Here is a 17054-nt window from a genome sequence, read left to right as displayed (position 1 = left end):
AGGACTGGGTGAGAGGCTCTCAGAAATCCCAGCTGCACCTGTTAAACTGGTTACTCTTCGTCTGTGTAAGAAAATGGATCTGGAGTTGTGGAATGTTATGTTACTTCTGCTGTTTGCTTATAGCTGAATAAAAATAAAAAAACATTGTGTGGGGTGAAAAAAAAGGAAGGAAGGAAGGAAGGAAGGAAGGAAGGAAGGAAAGAAAGAAATGTGAAAAATTGGTAGGGATATAGTAATCTATTGCATGTGAGGTCAGGACCCTGAAAGGGAGGGAAGATCTGCCAGATGGCTCTATGATTTCAGTTTTGAATAAGAAGACTGTATTTTTTTATACAAATCAGAAAACTTATGAAAGTGAAAGAGGGTTCTAAAATAATCAAACTTTTATAATGTTGACATTTATATCTTAATGAATTTGTTGCTTTTATATTAGCGAATACATACTTTTATTTAAAACTTTTTAAAAATAAAATTATTTGTACAAGTAAAAATGTGTATTTGTGTATATCAAAGCAAAACAAAACATTGAAAAATTACATAAGTAGAATTACTGTCTTTGGTTTACATTTATATACTTTAATCAGTTTCTAAGCAGTATCTTGTCTCTCAAAGTATGTCACTATAGAACATATTTTTTCATGTGTCCAGATGATTTTTTAAATAAAATTGCCTGCAGTGTTTTTCAAAGTTGTATTTTATGGTTAATAAATTTGAAGTAGTTGACTGCCTCTATTGTTACAGCTCTGTAGGCCAGAAATATTTTTAATTGAGAAAAGTCTTCTGTATTTTTCCTAAAGTACATGTAAACTCAGAGTTAATTCTGCTAAATAAAAGATCTTCATTCTATGTTTTTTATTGAAATACATAAAAATTTTAGTTCAAGTATTTTTACAAGCACTGTTTTTTTCCTTTATTCAAAGTAATGTTTTCAATATAATAAAATTCATCAAATAAGATGTCTCTATGATTCTTTTCACTATCTCATCAAACTTAGATGCTGCAATAAACAAAGGCTGTCTCAATTTCATTCTATCCTATAACAGAATATTAATTTATTCAGTTAAAAAAAAGAACCTTTAAAAGTTTTTCTCAGAACACAAGTTATTGTGTAGCTCAAGTGTAGATTTTCAGAAATAAATTATGAATCCTGTTTGAACTCTCATCATCTGATTTTCTAGATTTTTTTTGTTTCCGTAGGAAAAAAAATTTATTCCTTCTATTTCCAAGTTTTGTTTCAATTTTCTGAAGGTATTAAACTTGACATTTTAAAAAAAGATTTCCAACAAAAGAGTGAAAGTTAACTAAAATTTAGAAAACTCTTTTACAACATAGTTCAATACCATTGTAGAACACTGAGATTGATTTACAAGGTTGCTTTAAAGGCTAAAACATTTATATAAATTTATTGATGGTGGGGAAAAAAGACAAAGTGTCAAAGCCTCTGTGTAAGTGGCTTTGTGTATGTACAGAAGCTATAGTTTACGGCCTGGCGTATTACACTGGCAATATACTGAAATTGTTTGGAGGTAATTATTAAGTTTGTGTGTATAAAACAAATTCCAAATATATTCACTCTCTGTACATTTTTAATTCAAAAAGAATATTGCCTTTACTATGACTTCGTGATCTACAAATATTTACATTATCTTTGTAAAAGCTTATCATTTTAGTCTTCAAGGTTGAAGTTTAACTATTTTAGAATTATAATCACAGTAATCTCAGATGTTTCACCATAGAATAATTACCTTCCAAAAGCTTTAGAGACCATTGATTAGATGAAAATATAACTATTATTGGAATTAAACTGACTTTATATTTGAAATAACTTGAGACAATTTAAACCATGTATCATTTAACCCTTTGCAAAGTTCTTTGGAAAATAGAGCCAACCCATGAACAGTTGTTGCTATACTTTTTGTATATGCATAAGAAAACTGGAGATTGGAAAAGTGAAATTAATTTAGAATAGTCATTTAATCTAAATGAAAAGCCATATTTCACAGAGTAATATATATATACCCATTTTCTATATTAATTAAATTGAGATCTACTGGCATGATTTTCTTTTTAAAATTTTTAACTAAATGCTATTGTTTCCCCCTGAAGATTTGGTTTTCCTGTGGCATGTGACATCATAGCTCCACATACAGTAGATGATTAAAGTTACAGATATTCTGTGCAACTCATAGCAACCTTTAGTAATAGATTTTATACTAAACACCTATTTCTTAGATTTTAATTTTTTTGGTTCTTTGCTGATAAAAGAGTTTATTGTAAGATGAAAATTCCAGCAATCAGTGAAAAATTAGTTATAAATATTCAGCATAAAATATGTTCCCCTAGATATGGTTCACTGGTTCATTAACTCATCTAGGGAAGGAAGAGATAGTTTTAAGTTACGATCATGAGTTCAACTTGGGCATGGTTAGCTGTTGATGACTATGGTACATACAGTTGGCAATGACAAGGAAATATTTGTGAATATTGCTTTGGAGTACAAGAGCATGTTGTAAGATAGAAATACAAATTTGGAAGTTTTCAGCATATGGGTAGTAGTTGAAACCATGTGAGATGAAAGATTAGGTAAGACATTTTCAGCACTGATACTTGTTGAGCAGTTTCTGGGAGGTCTTTGGACATTGACAACAAAGGAGAGAATGTAATGTTATTACTTTATGCTAAATGACTTGGGTATTGGTTTCTTGTAGCTGCTGTAACAAATTACTACCAACTTGGTGGTTTAAAACAACAGAAGTGTATTCTCTCACAGTTCTGGATGCCAGAAGTCCACAATAAGTATCACTGCGCCTGTAGCAAGGCGTGTGCATGGACACATTCCCTCTGAAGACTCTGGAGGAGAATTTGTTTTTTGCCTTTTTCAGCTTCTAGGGGCTGCCAGCATTCCTTGTCAGATGGCCACATTACTCCCATCACTGCTTCATATTGTCTGCCTTTCTTCCTCTGTGGTGAAATCTCCCTCTGCTTCCCTCATAGGCTTACATGTGATTACATTTAAAGCCCATTCAGATAATCCAGGATAATCTCTCCATCTCAAGTTCTTTAATTTAATCACATCTATGAAGTCCTTTTTGTCAAGTGAGGTAACCACTGTTCATAGGTTCCGGGGATTAGGGTGTGGATATCTTTGGGAGTAGGAGGCTAATCTTTCATCCTCTATCATCACTCCTGACTTTGGAAGACTTGGTACAAAAAAAGTAGTGTAACGTCTCATAATTTTTTATTGATTGAGATGATATTTTGGATATAGTGTATTAAATAAAATATGTTATTAAAAGAATTTTATTTAAAACATTTTTTTCAATATAGCTACTAGAAAATTTAAAATTGCATATAAGTTAACATTGCATTTCTATTAGCACTGGTATAGAATGTGTATGAGTTTCAATCTCTTCATCTTACAGAGAAATTGCTATTTCCTTACAAATAGTTAAAATTCTTGAAAGCACACTAATTAAACGTTCGATTTTATTCTATGGATGTACTTTGCTCTATTGTAATCCATATTCATTCAAACTATTTATTGCTGCTTTTCTACATTTCACAGCAACAAACCAAAAGGACTTCATGCGAAATTATTGACTACTCTGTGCCTCTCAGCCTCAATTAACCCCTAATTCTATGCACCTGGGAGCCAAAGCAAACCATAAGGAGCCACAAGCACTACGCTGACGAAGCATCTCTGGAAGGAGGTCTCACATGGTGAGTGCTAGACTGGCAGTCTCTTAGAACTGAGAGGAAATAAGGTAATTTTTAGGAGTTTGACATTTTCTTTCGAAAGAGATTGTATTTAAAGGGTGAAGGGTGGTGAGGAAATAAGGGTAAGGGGAAAATGTTTTTGTTGGGGAGGGATCCAAGGAGAACTTGTAGGAAAAGAAGAGTCCTTCCAGGAAAGGAGGTTTGTGATTTGAGAGGACACTATATGTGGGCCTGGGGGAAGAGGTGAAAAAGAGTGATGGGGGGGCACCTGGGTGGCTCAGTTGGTTAAGTGTTTGCCTTCAGTGGCTTGGGTTGTGGTCCTGGGGATCCTGGGATCGAGCCCCACCTCGGGCTCTCTGCTCACTGGGGAGCCTGCTTCTCCTTCTCCCTCTGCCTGCCTCTCTGCCTATTTGTGCTCTCTCTCTCTCAAATAAATAAATAAAATCTAAAAAAAAAAAAAAAAACAAAACTTAGGGTGCCTGGGTGGCTCAGTTGGTTAAGCGACTGCCTTCGGCTCAGGTCATGATCCCGGAGTCCCAGGATCGAGTCCCGCATCGGGCTCCCTGCTCAGTGGGGAGTCTGCTTCTACCTCTGACCCTCCCCCTTCTCATGCTCTATCTCATTCTCTCTCTCAAATAAATAAATAAAATCTTTAAAAAAAAAAAAAAAACTTAAAAAAAATCTTAAAAATCTTTAAAAAAAAAGAGTGATCCGAGGAAAAAATCTAGGAGATTCTAAGCAGTGAAGGTCTGGTGAGAGGGAGAAGAAAGGACACTACTATTTACCAAGCTTCTACTCTTTATCAGGTATTTTCATATATTTTATCAAAATTACACTTATAATATTCAGTTTTGCAGGCCAAAAATTTGAGGTGTAGAGGGATGAAATGAGTTTCCTAAGGTCACATAACTAATAAGTATCAAGGGCAAATTTAGGATCCATTAATTAGTGGGTTGATATTCTTTAGAGTGTTAAAGCTAGACTAAAAGGTGAATCTGTGAGGGTGGAAAACATGGCAAGTGACTTGAGAAAAGGCCTTTTAACTAGTTAAGTTTTTGAACTTGAGCACCTCCCCAGCCTTGCGCTATATTTGTAATAAGCATAGACCTTTGGATTTATATAAGTACCTATAAGAAATATAAGCATATTTAAACTTTAGCCTCCCACAGACCTAAAAGAAACATAGTCAAAAAAACAGTTAAGTTTTAGTTAGTTCATCTGTAAAAATGAAGGCATTAAAAGAACTACTCCAGCTCATAATGATGTGATTTAAAGGTACCATGATATCACCTCAGCCTGCAGAATTCCCAATTGTGTATTTCCCAACTTATACTAGTCTCCTTAGAAATCATTGCATTTTCATTTCACCCAGAACTATTATGGGCTCAACACCTTTTCTTCAAATATTAGCACTCCCCTCATTTCAGTGAACTCTTCCATCCAGGACCTCTGAGATACGTTATTTTATTGACGACCTTCCCTGACATAATACTAAGCTCTAATCACCTAAGCATCCAGCCTATAAGTAGATATGACAGAGCAACTGCTGTAGATGAGTGGAAGAAGATCCTACACACTAACGAACTTGGCTCACCATAAATTTACAAACAAAAACCAAAAAGAACTTTCCTCCTTGCTTCTCTTTGGCAGCCTCCTTTTATTAATTGCAGCACTTGTCTTAGGCTCCCTCATTTTACCTCATTTCGATGGATCACTGCCTTGACGTATAGAGCTTTTCATCCTTCCATGAGATCTGAGGAAAAGAAAGCACTTTAAGAAAATATCTTTAATTAAGCTCTATTTCAAATCCTTTTTTTATTTTCTTAAAAAGGTATTTGTCATCATTTACTTTTCTCCTATTATCTTTAATTTTTCCTTTTCTATTGATTCCTTTTTATGTCCTGATCAATGACTAACACCGTCTTTTTAAGTTTTGGCAAATCAATAAGAGAAATAACATATCATTGTTCTTTAAATTAACTTTTCTTGAATTATGTGATTAAAATTTTAAATGTTTAGCAGCCATTTCATTCCCTACCCAGTGAATTGTCTTTTGAATATCCATGCAACTTTTTCTATTGATAAATTAGTATAAACTTTGCAATGTTTTTTAAGCTTTTTAATGAGTTAATATTAAGCATTTGTCATATTCATGACAAATATTTTTCAGCTTGTTGCATCTGACTAATGTGTAAGAAATGGTAGAAATCAAAAATTTAATCTATCACAGTGGTCATGCTCTTTCTGATATCTTCAAATGCTTCTATACTTAGAATATCTTTTGCATTATATATTTCAGATTAATACATACTTATATATTTGTGTAATATATCTGGGTTTTTTTGTTTTTTAAAGATTTTATTTACTTATTAGAGAGAGAGAGACACGGAGAGAGAGCACAAGCAGGGGGAGCAGCAGGCAGAGGGAGAAGCAGGCTTCCTGAGCAAGGAGCCCGACGCGGGACTCAATCCCAGGGTCCTGGGATCATGACTTGAGCCGAAGGCAGCCACTCAACCGACTGAGCCACCCAGGTGTCCCTCTGTTTTTATTTTATTACTTTAAAGGTTTGAATTCATGTGGAATTATTTTACTCTTTCTCATAATATCACCAATGTATTGCAGGTCATCATAATAGCAAATCATCTTTGACTTATCCAGCTTAATTCCTATTTAGTGTCATTAACTTAGAAGGTACAATGTTCCAAAATTAAATAAAGCTTACAGACTTGCTGATTCATTCTATTAGACAATAAGCATACTAAGGATAAGAATCCTGTCATATTTGTAACCTTAGCATATAATATAATAATTTGCTTTACAAAATTGGGTTATCACACTATGTCAATGTCATGATAATTATTTTACTAATATAATGCTTTGCAGGGTCTTCTTAAATTTATGCTTTTAACCAAGCCAACTTATATATTATTCAGTTGTCCTCATTCCTTACTTCTATATTCTTTCTTCTTTCATTGTGGCTTTAGATGATGTTGGCATAGTCTCTTCCCTGTTTCTCATTCTAGAATTCAACTGCTTGATTTCAAATAGTATGTACTAATCAAGTGTCTGTTCTTCTTTCTGACCACTTTAGATGACCACCCATTTTCAGTCCTTAGGACTCCCTATATTCATGAACTTTTCAATGGGACTGGCCTTATCCATTCACAAATGTGGCAGTCTTCACTCCCCAAAAAGGCTCTACACTTTGGACTTTCTAATATCACCTGCAGTAAGAAGAACACAATGACATAATTGCTTATTGACCATATATCTTACGAGAATATTTTAATACTGACAGCTGACAGCTCTAGCAAAGACTAGAAGGGTTCAGAGATTTCTAATAGGAAATTATTAAGCAGATTGCTTGATACATAGACTGTATGGAGAAAAAGTAAAAGAAAAAAAAAACAGAAAGAAAGAAAGAAAAAGAAAAAAGAAAGGAGTAGCAATAAAAGAAAAGCAGACACAGTCCTTAATGTTGGAAAACAGCTTCCTATGCAGTCAGATCATTGAACTTCTGTGAGGAAGTAGACTGAATTCACAGTTTAAAACTTCCTGAGGCACAGTGTGCCTGGGTGACTCAGTTGGTTGAGTGTCTGCCTTTGGCTCAGGTCATGATCCCAGGGTCCTGTGATTGAGCCCCGCACCTGGCTCTCTGCTCAGCTAGAAGCCTGCTTCTCCCTGTCCCTCTGCCTGGTTATGCACTCTCTCTCTCTCTCTGTCAAATAAATAAATAAAATCTTTAAAAAAATAAAATAAAAAAGTAAAACTTCTTGAGGCAGATTTAGAGAATGGAGAGGAGGGACACACAGAGGGAACTAAATAAGAAGATAGTGTGAAGATCTTGATAGAATAAAATTAAGTACTTAGTATTGCCTTCTATAGATATATATTTAGGAAATAGACTTGAAGAAGGAAAAACAGGTATAAATGTTGTTTTAAGACTAGTGAGAAGAAAAATAGTAAGTCAGAGACTAAAACTGTATAGGTAAGCCATAAAGCAAGATTTGTAGAAAGAATTAGAAGTATGAGACCTCACAGTTTTGCTTAAGGCCAGCCTCTATTCATTTTCATTCATGCACCAGGCAAATAAGAGTAATGTAGAAATATTTCCTGTCTTTTATAACTCCATATTTGTGCATTTTTGTAGGAGCTATATCATAATTTTTAGGAAATATAACATATTTTTTATGTTCAATAAGAAAAATTACAGATTTACAATGTCTCTTTTGTTCATTAAAAATAATAGCAGCCAACACTTATTGAGCACTCACGATAAATCAGACACTATGCTAAGTTCCTAAATCATGTTTCATTTTATTTTCACAGAAACCCTATGAGATAATGCAAGTGTAATACACATTTTACAGATTAGGACACCGAGGCTTAACTGGTGAGGGTCATACAAATGTAAGTTGCAGAGCTGGGAACTGAACCTAGGAATCTAATCACAGAGCTACTATAGAATAAAACCCTAACTAATATTAAGTCATACAAAATCCAATTTCCAATATTAGTAATATAAAATTACTAATATGTTAAGAATATTTGTATATGTGATCACTTCAGCTTTACAAACTTAATCTTTTATCCATGGATATAATAGTTGTATTTACAAAATATATCTTTGTTTGCATTTGTAAGTGATATACTAACAACAATTTGCATTTTTATTGATGACTCAGGGCTCTGACAATAGTGATTTAAAATAATGGAAGAGATGTAGTTCATTGGATTAAATCTAAATATGAAAGGTCATATCTTCTGTCTAGATCTCATGAATAAATCCATAACCCATGACCTTTCAACAGCATTCTTTATTTTAAATGCAGGAACTAATAAGCAATGTGAAATGGGTATCTCTGTGAAGTACATTAAGACTGAGACAGCTGTCTCCTCAGGTTTGCCTAAATAGCAATACTTGATAATTCCAAAATTTAGAGTGGTTATTGAAATATAATTGTACATTTTAAAAAATTCTTTGGAGATTTTGGAAGAAAAAAAGAGTATTGAAGAATAAGGAATATATTAAAGGTGAGGCAGGCTTATGGGGATGAAAGTTTTTAACAGAGGAGAGGGGAAGGAGATTTTATCAGGAAAGTACATTTGCATATTGCTCCAGAGGAAATGCGTGAAAAGAAAGTAGATAATGAAAAGATAGTTTTGTTGGTTTATTTTTGTTATACTAATTTTGATATGCCAGCTGGGAAGAACATGTGTTCCCATTAACCTCTGGTCCCTAGCTGCTGTTCCTAAACCCTCCAGATGGCCTTATGGCTAAAGATTGCTTCTGATCATCTGAGATTGGGCAAAAAGGGCCTTAGTAGTCCCTTTGAGGATATGGTTCAATTTGAAAAAGAAACCTTAAGAAAACCTTACTTTTTTTTTTTCATTTCTTTTAATTTTGGTAAAATACATTTAACATAAAATTTATCATCTTAATCATTTTTAACTGTACATTCAGTGGTATTAAATACATTCATAATGTTGTATAACCATCACCACCATCCAACCTATCTACGGAACTATTTTTATCTTGAAAAACTGAAACTCTATACTCACTAAATAACTCCTCATTCCTCTTCCTAGCTCCTGGCAACCAACCACCATGTTACTTTCGGTTTCTGTGATTCTGCCTACTTCAGATACTTCATATAAGTAGAATCATGCAGTGTTTATCTTTATGTGACTGGCTTATTTCACGATCATAATGTCCTCAAGTTTCATCTATGCTGTAGCTTATTTCAGAATATCCTTTCTTTCTAAAGCTAAATAATATTCACTGTATGTATATACCACATTTTGCTTATCTATTTATCTGTCAATAGACACTTGGGTTGCTTCCATGTTTTTGCTATTATGAATAATGCTGTTATAAACATGACTACCAATATCTCTTTAAGACCCTGCTTTCAGTTCTTCTGGGTAGGTAACCAAAAACAGAATTGCTGGATCATTTCCATTTTTAATTTTTTGAGGAACCACCATACGGTTTTCCACAGTGGCTTTATAATTTTACATTCCTATCAACAGTGCACAGGGATTCCAACTTTATATCATTGCCAATACATCTTTTCTTTCTTATTTTCTTTGATAGTAGCCATCTTAATGGGTCTGAGGTGGCATCTCATTATAGTTTTGATTTGCATTTCCCTAATTATTAGTAATGTTGAACATTTTTTCATGTGCTTATTGGACATTTGTTGTATATCTTCTTTGGAGAAATATCTAAGTCCTTTGTTTTTTAATCAGGTTGTTGGTTTTCTATTGTTGACTTGTAGAAGTTTTCTACATATTCTATATATTAATCCCTTATCAGATATATAGTTTGCAAATATTTTCTCTAATTCTGTGGTTTTCATTTTTATTCTGTTGGTAGTGTCTTCTATTCTGTAATTTTTTTAATTTTCATAAAGTACAATTTGTCTATTTTTTTCATTTGTTGCCTGTGCCTTTGGTGTTAAGAAACTATTGCCAAATCCAATGTCATGCAGCTTTTCTCCTGTGTTTTCTTTCTAGGAGTTTTATAGTTTTTCATTTTATATTCATGTATTTGATCCATTTTGAGTTGATTTTTGCATCTGGTATTAGATAAAGGTCCTACTTCATTCTCTTGTATGTGGATATTTAGTTTCCCCAACACTGTTTGTTTAAAAGACTATCTTTTCCCCATTGAATGGTTTTGGCACCTTGTCAAAAAACATTTGACCATATATGTGTAGGTTTATTTCTGGGTTTCTCTACTCTATTCCATTTCTTTTATGCTAGTACCACACTGTTTTGATTACTATAACTTTGTTGTAAGTTTTCATATCAGGAAGTGAGTTCTCCAAATTTGGTTTTCATTTTCAAAATTATTTTGGCTATACAGAGTCCCTTGAGATTCCACATGAATTTTAGAATGGGTTTTTCTATTTCTTCACAAAATACCATTGGGATTTTGATAGGTATTACATGAATCTGTAGATTGCTTTGGATAGCATTGACATCGTAAAAATATTGAGTCTTCCAATTCATAACCATAAGTTGTGATTCCATTTATTTATATCTGCAGTGTTTTTGTACTTTTCATTTTACAGATATCTTCTTGCTTAAGTTAATTCCTAAGTATTTTATTCTTTTTGATGCTATTAGAAATGGAATTGTTTTGGTAATTTCCCTTTCAGATTGTTTTTTAGCATAGAGAAATGTAACTGATCTTTGTATGTTGACTTTATATTCTGCTATAATATATATATACTGCTGAACTCATTTATTAGTTCTAACGGCTTATGTATGTGTGTGTATGTAATCTTTTGGATTTTCTACATATAAGATCATATAATCTGAGAACAAAAATCATTTTACTTCTTCCTTTTCACTTTGGATGCCTTTTATTTCTTTCCTTTTTTTTTTTTTTTTTTTATAAAATTGCTCTGGCTAGAATGTCCAGTATTATGTGGAATAGAGGTGCCAAAGTGGACATCCTTGCCTCGTTACTGATCTCTGATGAAAATCTTTCAGTGTTTCACAATCAAGCATGAAGTTCACTGGGGCTTTTTCTATATGGCTTCTATTATATTGAGGAAGTTTACTTCTGTTCCTAAAGTGTGGAATGTTTTTATCATGAATTTGAATTATTGTCAATTCCTTTTCTGCATCAAAAATTGAGATGATCATGTCATTTTTTCCTCTCCTTCTGTTAATAGTATATTATATTGCTTGATTTTCATATGTTGAAACATCTTTGCATTTCAGCAATAAACCCCATCTGGTCATGTTATACAATCCGTTTAATATGCTGCTGAATTTGGTTTGCTAATACTTTGCTGAGGACTTTTTTTTTTTTAATTTTACTTATTTGTTTATTTTTAGAGAGCCACACGAGTGGGGGAAGAATTCGGTAGAATTCACCAGTGAACTTATCAGCTCCTGGGCTTTTTTTTTTTTTTTTGGTCAGGAGATTTAAAAGGTCCATTCAGATTTCCTATTTATTTGTGATTTATTCTTGGTAGATTTTGTGTTTCTAGAAATTTGTCCATTTTATCTAAGTTATCCAATTTGTTGGTATACAATTGCTCATGGTACTCTCATTTTTTTTTTATTTCTGTAGAATTGGTAATAATGTCCCCACATTCATTTCTGATATTATAATTTGAATGACTTCTCTCGCTCTCTTTCTCTCTCTAATCCACCTAACTAGAAGTTTGCCAATTTTGTTGGTCTTTTCAAAAAACAAACTTTTGGTTCCATTGACTCTTTTCTATTGTTTTTCTATTCTCTATTTTGTTTATCCTTGCTCTAATCTTTATTATTACCTTCTTGCTATTAGCTTTGTGTTTAGTTAGTCCTTCCTTTTTAGTTCCTTAAGCTGTAAGTTTTGAGATCTTTCTTTTTTTTATGCAATATATTTTTTATTTCTTAATATCAGGTTTATTGGGGTATAATTGACATTGTGGTGATTTGATATATATATTTATCAAATATTGTGTGTGTATATATTATATATGTGTATGTATTTTATATATATGTGTGTGTATATATATATATTATAAGAATTTCCCCATCTAGTTAATGAATCTAGTTACATCCATCACTATTTATTTACTTACTTACTTATCTATTTATTTTTGGTGAGAGCATTTAAGTTCACTTTCTTACCAAATCTCAATTATACAATACTGTTTTATCAACTGTAGTCACCACATTTTACATTAGATCTTCAGACATTATTCATCTTATAGATGAAAATTTTTACCCTTGTAGCAACCTCTCCCTTTGGGGCAACCAGACAGAAGATAAGTAGGAAATAGAAGACTTTAAACAACACAATAAACCCACTAGATCTAATAGACAAATACAGAATACTCTACTCAACAATAGTAGAATACACATTCTTCTCATGGTACATTTTCCAGAAGAGACCATATGTTAGGCCATAGATTAAGTGTCAATAGTTTTTAAAAGACAGATATCATTTAAAGTAATTTCTTTGATCACAGGATGATGTTAAAAATCAACAGAAGTGAAAATAGAAAATTCACATTTGTGGAAATTAAAAAACCCAGCACTCTTACACTACTAATGGATCAACAAAGAAATCAAAAGAAAAATTAGAAAATACTTAGGGATGAGTGAAACAAAACAAAACATACCAAAACTTATGAAACACAGTGAAATCAATGCTAAGGAGAAAATTTACAGCTATAAACACTTACAGTTTTTGTCCCTTATCTCCTGCATTACTGTCTTATTTTGTGTTCAGGATTTTTCTTTGTTTATTTTAGTGGTCTTTTTTAGCAAAATATTAATTTTTTTTTCTCATTTTGTTTTGAGTATATTCTATAGCTAATCCCTTTATAGCTACCATGGGGAATAGCCTTAACATCTTAATGTTATAATACACTAATTTGAATTTATTTATACCAGCTTAATTTAAATAACATACAAAAATGCAGATCTTTTACAGCTTTCCCCCCAACGCTTTTAGTTGCTGATGTCACAAAATTACATTATGCCCCTTAAATAAACTAATAATTTTTAAATACATTAGTCTTTTAAGTTAATGTTGAAAATATGACCGAAGTTATAGCAATACTAGCTTTTTTTTTTTTTTTTATTTGTCAGAGACACGGAGAGAGAGCGAGCACAGCCGGGGAAGTGGCAGGCAGAGGGAGAAGGAGGCTCCCTGCTGAGCAAGGAGCCCAATGCAAGACTCAATCCCAGGACCCTGGGATCATGACCTGAGCCGAAGACAGATGCTTAATTGACTGAGCCACACTAGTGTCCCAACAATACTAGCTTTTAAAGTAATAATTGTTAGTTTTTTGTTTTGTTTTGTTTTGTTTTTTCTTGTGTTAGTTTCTCACAACATGTACCAAAAAAATGAAGTTACAAAGCATTGTTACAATTTTATTAGCTTTTATGATTATCACATATTTATGTTTATTAATATCTTTATTTCATCATACTGCTTTGGATTACTGTCTAGTGTCCTTTCATTTACCCGTCAGGGCAAGTCTAGTGATAATGAATTCCCTCAGCTTTTGTGTATCTAGGGATGTCTTAATTTCTTCTTCACTCTTATAGGACAGTTTGCCAGGTATAGGATATTTCTGATTTACAGTTTTTCCTATTTCCCTATTAGCACTTGAATATACTAGCCCACTGGCTTCTTGCTTCTAAAGTTTCTGATGAAAAATCTGCTCATATTGGGGATTACCTGTATATGATGAGTCACTTCCTTCTTCTTGCTTTCAAGATTTTCTCTTTGTCTTTGGAAAGTTGATAATAATGAATCTTGATATGGGTTTTTTTGAGTTTGTCTTAGAGCTTCTTGAGCTTCTTAGATGTTTTGACTAATGTGTTCTATCAAGTCTGAGAAGTTTTCAGCCATTATGTCTTCAAATATTTTTGCCCCTTTCTCTTTTCTTTTTCTGGGACTCTACAACCCATATTTTGGCCAATCTGATGGTGTCCCATAGGACCCTTAGGCTCTGTGCACTTTTTATCATTTTTTTTCAGACTCAGTATTTTCTATAGTTTTATCTTTAAGTTCACTAATTCTTTCTTCTGCTTGCTCAAATCTGTCTATGAATCTATCATTTTGTACATGGAAACACAGTAAACATATTTGCAGAAAGCAGAAAACACCAAATCCTTATAGCACCCCAGGGACTGTGAAATGCATATATGTGAGGGTTAGAGATATATGTCAGAGAGTCAGATTATGATATTATTTACAACCTGAGGACTTGGGATGGCCCATTTGTTTCTTCCAGGTTGTGATTCAGCACTTGCCTTGCAAGAAACAGATGTCTGACCCTGCTTTGGTTATGGTTTTTTTGGATGGTTCGTTCTACTAGAGATGCTTGTTTCTAGTAGAAGAAAAAGCTCCTATTTTGGCTTTTAAGAGTAGCCATACATTTAGCAATTGTTAGGACTTAGTTTTGCTTCTTTGTAGAATGAGAACATCTCAGTGTATTGAATTGGCTATTTTAAACTGGAAGTTGCTTCTCTATCTTTTTTAAACATATATTTGTGGTTTGTTTATAAAAACAAAAAGCAAGGTGGGATATAGCTGTCATAATATTAAAAGTGTTAATTTTGAAAATATTAAAAAATCTCAATTGAAAAAAATGTAGTCTTAAGCCTTACTAATTCCTCTCTCCATAGGCATTGACTTCAATTCTTTTCCTATTCCCTGATATTTAAATACATATGACAATGTATGATGAGTTTTATTGGCATTTCTTATTTTTATTTGTGAACCAGTATTATTTATTAATTCACTACCTTTTTGGATCCTATCATGATGTCTTCCTATCACATTTTCCCAGTGCATATTATTAAAGCAAAATGACTGCCAATATAGACGACTTCAAATCTAAGTAGTTTAATATAAGAACATTTCTTTTTCTATGTCTTTCCGTATCAGTTTCACTTGTACCATGTTCTCTTTACGTATGTAATTGATTTTTTAAAATGTTTAATAAGATAATCTACTCATTAGTGTCCCTATTTTTAATAAACTCATTTCTTCTTGCCTTCGTTTTCCAACTGTGGTCTGAGCTGGTGGCTCTTCTGTAATCTTGGTTCATTGTTCTGCTTTTTTCCTTAATGGGATCCATTATTTCCTGAATCCTATATCTTGATTTGATTCATTAATTGATTAGTTGATCGATAATTCTCTTGTTTCCTCAGAGCATATCTTTAAGTACACACTTTAGAAAAGGTACATAAGAGGATATTTTCATGGGTCCTTATGTGGCTGATTATGTTTTATGTTTTTATTATATGTTATATCTGTTGATTTAAATTTCATTTGGATATTGAAAATTATTTTTCCCTTCATAGCTTTGGTAGCTCTTAGAGTCACATGGCTAGTGAAAAATCTGATGCCATTCTGAATCTCACTTCTTTGTTTTTGACATGTTTTTCTTTGAAAGACTTTAAGCTCCTCTCATTATTTCTGGTATTTTGAATCATAATGATATGCCTTGATGTATTGTGTAACCTTTCAAGCCAGATACTTACAAAGTTCTTAGACAATTGATTCTGTTATTTCTTTGACGATGTTCTTCACTTTCTGTTTTCTATTCTTTCCCAGAACTTCATTTAGTCAGGCATTGGGCCTCCTGGATCAGTCTTCTGGGGCTCTTTTCTCTCATTTATTTTTTTACTATGAAATATGTAATACATACATAAATTAAAAGATATATATATATATACAGTTTAGATCATAATAATAAATGAATATTTTTGAACTAATCTCCCAGGTTAAGAAGAAATAGAACATTGCAGGTAATTTGGAAGCTTGTGATGTTTTACTTAAGAATTTTATTCACTCGGGCGCCTGGGTGGCTCAGTTGATTAGGCGACTGCCTTCGGCTCAGGTCATGATCCTGGAGTCCCTGGATCAAGTCCCGCATCGGGCTCCCTGCTCGGCAGGGAGTCTGCTTCTCCCTCTGACCCTCCCCCCTCTCATGTGCTCTCTCTCATTCTTTCTCTCTCAAATAAATAAATAAAATCTTAAAAAAAAAAAAAAAGAATTTTATTCACTCTAAGTTAAAAAAGTTTGCATCTATTTATAGTTAAAGATTTCATTTTTTTCTTTCTTTTTTGTTTTGGTTTGTTGAGTGGATATTCTCTTGGAAAGATATTGTTTTCTCCTTTACCATGCTAACATGGTTAACTACTTTTCTCATATTAAAACAGGACTGCATTCATAGGACAAATCTAACATGGTCTTTTTTATATATTGTCCTTTGTTTTAGTAAATATTTTGCTTAGGATTCTTGCTTCAGTATTCATGGGTCAGATAAATTTCCTTTCTCCTACTATGTTTAAGTTTGAAAACAAATTAAGGAGTAATCCCTCTTAGCCAATTCTCTGCAAGTGTTAATGTAATACTCTGAAGTAGTTTTATATTTTGTCAATTTAGTTAAGCTGGAACTGTGTTTCTCAGAACTCTCTTCCCTTTCTAGTTCCATGAAAGACCAAGCCTGAGAGACATTTGTGTGAACTTAAACAGAAGATGAAATAGCAGTCACGATTCTCTGAAGGTTGGTATAGAGTATTAGGTACCATTGCAGCTTACACATATTTTGCTGGTTCACTTGTTCATCTCATTAGGCTCTCAGCTCTTCCAACTTCTGTACTTGGTCCTCCTTTCTTCTTTGACTCCTGAACCAGATGCATGTGAACTAGGGGCACTAGCTCCTTCTATAGGAAATTGAGGGTGGTGAGAGGTAGACATGGATTCCATTTTGTCCTTGTGTATTCCAGCTTGTCCTCATGGGTTCCAGTTGATCCTCATTCTTCTCTGCTTCATGTCCAGCTGTTATCTTCCAAATTGC

General features: G+C 33.0%; 1 long non-coding RNA gene across 6 annotated transcripts in view; it reads left to right on the top strand.

The window, feature by feature from the left end:
- Positions 1 to 17054, top strand: part of LOC118520346 (uncharacterized) — a 593589-nt gene that overhangs the window by 142176 nt on the left and 434359 nt on the right. For all 6 annotated transcript variants that reach the window (XR_013446615.1, XR_013446612.1, XR_013446614.1 and 3 more), the window contains exon 2: positions 3566 to 3720. This is a non-coding gene — a long non-coding RNA (uncharacterized LOC118520346). The remainder of the gene's footprint in view (positions 1 to 3565; positions 3721 to 17054) is intronic.

This window comes from Halichoerus grypus, chromosome 1, assembly GCF_964656455.1.
Source record: "Halichoerus grypus chromosome 1, mHalGry1.hap1.1, whole genome shotgun sequence".
NCBI classification, from domain to species: Eukaryota; Metazoa; Chordata; class Mammalia; order Carnivora; family Phocidae; genus Halichoerus; species Halichoerus grypus.
The sequence above is the reverse complement of the archived record's forward strand: the minus strand, read 5'-3'. Positions and strand labels throughout refer to the sequence as shown.